This window comes from Gossypium hirsutum, chromosome A02 (genome assembly GCF_007990345.1).
Source record: "Gossypium hirsutum isolate 1008001.06 chromosome A02, Gossypium_hirsutum_v2.1, whole genome shotgun sequence".
Lineage (NCBI taxonomy): Eukaryota > Viridiplantae > Streptophyta > Magnoliopsida > Malvales > Malvaceae > Gossypium > Gossypium hirsutum.
In genome coordinates, this window is record NC_053425.1 from 29,281,069 (window position 1) to 29,287,068 (window position 6,000).

At 39.0% G+C, this 6,000-nt stretch overlaps 1 long non-coding RNA gene across 1 annotated transcript; it reads right to left on the reverse strand.

Moving 5' to 3' along the window:
* Window positions 1-1,698: 1,698 nt before the first annotated feature.
* On the reverse strand, window positions 1,699-5,655 carry LOC107950989 (uncharacterized). The gene is made up of 4 exons (XR_001698283.2): window positions 3,635-5,655; window positions 2,831-3,543; window positions 2,670-2,754; window positions 1,699-2,555 (listed from the first exon to the last, which is right to left on the reverse strand). It is a non-coding gene; the product is annotated as an uncharacterized lncRNA (long non-coding RNA).
* Window positions 5,656-6,000: the final 345 nt, after the last annotated feature.

Below are 6,000 nucleotides of genomic sequence, written 5' to 3' on the forward strand. Positions count from 1 at the left end.
TTGGAGTTTTAAGCAATGTCGGGACGTATTTATATACCGCAAGCCATTGGTACAAATTAACGGTACCTTTATGTATGGTAGATATACCCATCAGCTATTGCTAGCTGTGACACAGGATGGCAGTGAGAGAACCATTCCAATTGCGTTTGCAATAACACCGGAGAAGTCAGCTGATGACTGAGATTTCTTTCTTTCTAGGTTAAGGAGGCATGTCTGCCCCCAACCTGATATATGCGTTATATCGGATCGGGGTACTGGAATACTAGTTGCAATTGAGTGACAAGGAAGCCAATGGCATCGCATACACCATCAGTATTACCTAAGGCATGTTGCGTCCAACTACTACGGGCAATATCGATCAACAACTGAACGAAGACAAGTGACCAACGTGGGTATTTAATCTCTATTACTATAATTTCGTTTGTAATATTCAATTTATTTTGAATGGAAGAGTGGTATGTAATTTTTGTTATCAACTTATATTGGCAGGGTATGAGATAAGTAAGGACCGTTTTTATTAGATGTTAGCGGTTTTGGGTTCAGTTAACAAAGAAGGCGCAGACTACCTTTGTAACATACCTTTCGAACAGTGGACACAAGCATATGACGACGGCCTACGATATGGTCATATGACCTCAAACCTGGCTGAATGCATAAATTCTATTCTAAAAGGAATGCGTCATTTTCCATAACAACTGTTGTTGGAGAGACATATTTTTATTTAGCGGCACTATTTCTAAAGCGAGCAGCGAGTTATAAAGGCCAAATGCAGGGAGGCCATGTATGATGCGCAAAGGTATTACGAGAGATTAACAAGGCGAAGGCACGAGCCAACACTATGCACATAGTCTGTCACGATCGTTACAACCTATGTTTCGTGTGACAGAGTTTGACAAACTGAACCAAGGTATTATTGGCGGGCAATATCGTGTACACTTGAGAAATAGGACATGCGACTGTGGGGTGTTTGACGCACTACGTTATCCATGCGCTCATGTAATTACAGCTTGTCAGAATCTCCGTCTGGATCCCATGACGTATATCGACCAAGTGTACAAGATAGAATACATGTACAACGTGTGGAAACATGTATTCCCACCAATCCCAGATGAACGTAAGTGGCCGTCTGTATCGCTTGCTCCGTCCAAGCTGTTACCGGATAGAGAATTGCGCCGCAAACCAAAAGGTCAACCTTACTCGACTAGAATATATAACAATATGGATATCTAAGAAAGAACAAACCAACAGAGGTTGTGCGGATGGTGTAGGAACCCAGGCCATATAACTCGATCATGTCCAAATCGAAATAGTTGATAGTTATTGTAATAAAATTATGTTGCATTATTTATATTTTATTAAAAATATAAAAATATTAAAAATATTACCGTAGTCAAAATAACATTTATTTTAATAAAAATTATTGGCTAATTTAAAAGAACATTTATTGTATTAAAATTAAAAAAAGTAAAATACAATTACAATATTAAAAATAATTTTTATTTTATTATATGAAACTATATAAAAAAAGTTTCTACAAATATATTAAAAAAATCAATGTTGGTGTCGGTCGAAATCAGTGTCACATGGGGTTCGTCGACGGTTACGCGTTGGATTCCTCTTTGGTTCAGCTTCCGGCGAGGGTTGTGGTTGCTCCGGTGGGGATTGTGGTTGCTCCGGCTGGGGATTTAGTTGTGGGTGTTGGAAGGATGACCCACCTTGACAAAATAATGAGTGCGGAGGTGTTTGTATCACTCATGGTGAAGGTGTTTGAATCCCATAAGGTGATGGAGAATGGTAAAAAGAAGAGCTCTCCGACGGAGCCTCGTGCAATCCCTCATGCGACAGTGGCCTATTGATCGGCGGTTGACTTGGAGTAATTGGGAACAGAGATGAACCGGGCCATGCATTCCAACCTGCCATAAGACTAGGAAAAGGAAACATAAAAGGGTTAGGATACATATAAGGGCTAGGATAGCACCTGACATTATCTGAAAAGGCTATGATATGGGTGTCGTCAGTTGAAGTGTTAGCCTAAGTGGCTATGTGGGCACTGTTGATAGGCCTGGTGATTGTGTGGGCGCTGCTGATGGGCCCACGTCATCATCCCTTCTTCTTGGATTTAAAGGGCTCCGTTGTTCCCTTTACACACGAATTTGTCGTCGCCTCTCCTCTTCTGACAGTAAAAATGGCTTGCCATGGATCCTAAACCATGGCATGTATTCCGACACGCATGCTAAATCAGGAACGATGATTGGTTCCCGAGTAGGTATATAATCATACCGATTTTCCCACATTTCAATATATTCTAACCAGTGTCTCGGCCAATCCGTATTCAATAGCCATAAGTCGACTTTGTGCTCATCATCGAGCACCTCAGGTTCCACGGGAATCAGTTGTCAGAATCCAAATTGTCACAATACTCTATCTGACTAGTGCATCTCCACGATAGCATAGTTTACCAATGGGACCTTCACATGCCACATGTTCGGATTTTAAAAAAATTCATTCGGAATTACTGCCCAAATTGCCGGATCCTTGTATGGTGTCTATTGAAACTATATGAACATGATAATAATATTAGTTATATAGGTAATACTAAATAATAAATACTAAATACTAAATACGAAACGGCTATTTTATTATGTATATATATATTATTTAATACTTACTTGTGCTTCTAACCGTTGGTCTAATAGAAGCCGTATATCTTCAAGAGATGTGAGTATTCCAATATAACTCGCCGAATGGTTCCACCTAATTAAATAATTTTTTAGCATAAAAATATATTTTAAATCTACGTAATAAATGTAAAATCTAATATAAAATTTACCTCGTTATTAGTGGGAATGAATATGGGTGGTCAATCGAGGACGTAAAAATGGAAAGCGAAACCGTACCCATGATTACAGTAGTGATAGACATCCTCCGATTTTGGCTTTATTCTGTCGCGTTGCCCCGCACATCTCCCGGTACAATGTTGTTAACACGGCAGACCCCCAACTTAATTCACCCGTTGCTCTAAAATCAACGAGTTTCAGCAGCTATCTCAGATGTACGCGGTTTCATGACAAGTCCGGCATCAGATAACCTCTAATCAACTCAAGAATGTATGCTCGAGCATATCGTATTCTTCTGAGTTCAGTCGAATCATTATCCGGCTCTAGGAATGTGTCTCGTAACCAGCCCATCTCGATCTGACCTCCGTTAATAGTATCCGGTATAACACCCAAAAGCTCGTAGCATACGGCTTCCCAATCAGTAGATGATGCGGACCCGGTGACTGCGTACCCATCCACCGGCAATCTCAATTGCAATTGCACGTCTTCTAGAGTGATAGTACACTCTCCGCATGGAAGATGGAAAGCGTGCATCTCGGGTCTCCACCTCTCTATCATTGCACTGATTAATTTTAGGTCCAACTTACACCCTCGGCCTATCGTGGCCACGTGCCAAAAACCCGCTTCCCGCAGGTAATTCTCTATCAACGACGATAGAGGACTAGACATATTACGAATATAGCATTGCAACACCCGATCTAACATACTGTTATAAAAAATTATACAATAAATATTTAATTAAAATTGCATAAATGAAAAAAAATACTATTAAAAAATTAATTAAGTTGATTACTTACCATTATCATTTGCTTGACGGAGATGTGTTTATTATCGAGACGAATTAAGGAACCGACCATTGCTAACACGATCGAATATTTTTGTAATTTAAAAAATAAAACTAATTCAAAAAAAAATTAAACACAGCTTTTTTGCAAAAAGTAGAAACAACTTTGACAAAAATTGAGAGAAATTTGAAAAGAATTTAGAGAGAATTGTTGTGAGAGGACTATTGTGTGAAAAAATAAAAGGAGGGAGGGGCCTTTTATATTTTTTTTGACCGTTGGGGTTCAAACGGTCACATGACGGTTGCAGCGGGGCAAAACGCGTCCCTGGGGTAGCGTTTTGTCCACGTTAACACAAAGCGCGCCCTCAAGGAAGCGTTTTGTGCTGACATGGACAAAACGCTCTCCCAGGGACGCGTTTTACTGCCATGGACACTGACTTCGCGCTGACATGGACGTGCTTTCGAAAAAAATGATCCTTTCCCGTAAATAATAAAAAAGTCAGACCATTTCCGTAATTAACAAAAAAAAGGGCTTTTTTTAGTAAATTGCCCCAAATAAAAAGTTAAAACTCAATTTAAAATATAATTTAATAAAAAATAATATTTTATTAATATATTATATTTCTAATAATATTTTGCATATTACTAGTTACAGACATATAAAAATATTTTCAAAATATTATTTTTACTTGATTTTAGAATAAATAGTTGTAGTTGAAAATTATAAAAGATATATAATTTCTTCAATGGTGGAAAAATAGATATTCTCACATAAATGAATATAAATTATCTTAAAATCATAATTTACTATGCTAAAATAAAATCTTAAGTATTAGATATACCTAATATTGTTTTGTTTTATCTTCTTGCAAACTATGTCGAAAAACTTGGTCGGTGACGATGGTGATCTTATCTCGAATGAAAATCGAAACACCAAAAAGATGCGATCTAAGGATGTCAATACGGATACAAGCTGTGAGATGGTAGTGCATCTAATCCCTACACCTGTACCATCCTGGAAGGGTAAGATGTTGGGGGAAACTTTGCCTGCCTCTACTGACGAAGTAGAATTGAATTCCCAGGAGTGAGATATCATGAAGACTACGGTGAACGGTATACCAACGATAAAATTTTCTGAAAGGATAAAGCAACTATTGGTAAAGGGTATGGCAACTATAGCAGTTGTGAAATTACTAGGAAGGAACCTGGCGCATATAGCACCCTTCATAACAGAATACTCAATCTATGGAAACCATCACTTTCGTTTCAGCTTATGGGTGTTGAAAACAGATACTTGGTTAAATTTCAATACAGGGAGAACTACGAATAAGTTCTAACTTAGGGTCCATGGGTGGTTTTCTGCCAATACCTCACGGTTCAACCATGGACACTAGAATTTAATCCCGATCAACCATTTCCTAGTACTGTTTTGGCTTGGATTAGACTGCCTGGTCTACCAGGAGTCCTTTATAAACAACGATTACTGGAGGACATAGAGGCCTAATGGGAAAAGTTGTGAAGCTCGACTTTAAAACAAATAGTGGATCGAGGGGACGGTTCGCCCGAATGGTCATTTTGACAGACCCTTAATTTCTCAAATCCCGATGAACAGTAAGCAATAGAGAATTGAATATGAATTTTTACTTGCTGTATATTTCTCGTGTGACAGGTATGGCTATGTGTGTGACCTCTGTCCTTCCAATGAACTGGAAAAGGGTCATGGCGAGAATAAAGAGGGTTCAACGGCGGTCGCTCCGGAGGCGTCAGAATACTTTGGACCATGGATGCTCGTCGAGAGAAAATCACGGTGAAATCAAGGCTCTAATGCTTCTTTGGCTGCAAAATTTCAGGGCAAAAATGGAGAAGGATCTCGATTTAATGCCCTATCTTCGGTACAATCAGAGAGCATTGAAAATGGGGAGATGGGTGCAGATTTTCCGGGGTCATCTTTAAAAAGAAGGAATTTTTAAAGATTAAAGATGTGGTTAGTAGGGATAATTCCCATAATTATGGGCTGAAAAATGATGGACATATTTTTTTCTAAGAGCTGCGAGCCAGGCCACGGTTGGAAAAGATCAACGTGGGTCCTTGAAAGCTGGAAATGGGTTGTCTATTGGCTTAAATGCTAGGCCAATAAGTGTGCCCACTTCTAATTCGAATTTAGGAAATTATTTTCAACAGAAAATCAATAGCGTGATGACAGAACCCACGCTCCAAGATTTCAATCCTACTCAGGCTCAGATTAATAATAAGGAAACAGCGCTCAAAGGGTCCAATTCAGTAAGGCCAGTTGGGCTGATAAAGCATTGAAGAATCCTGCTCAGGCCCAGATTAATAATAAGGAAACAGCGCTCAAAGGGTCCAATTCAGTAAGGCCAG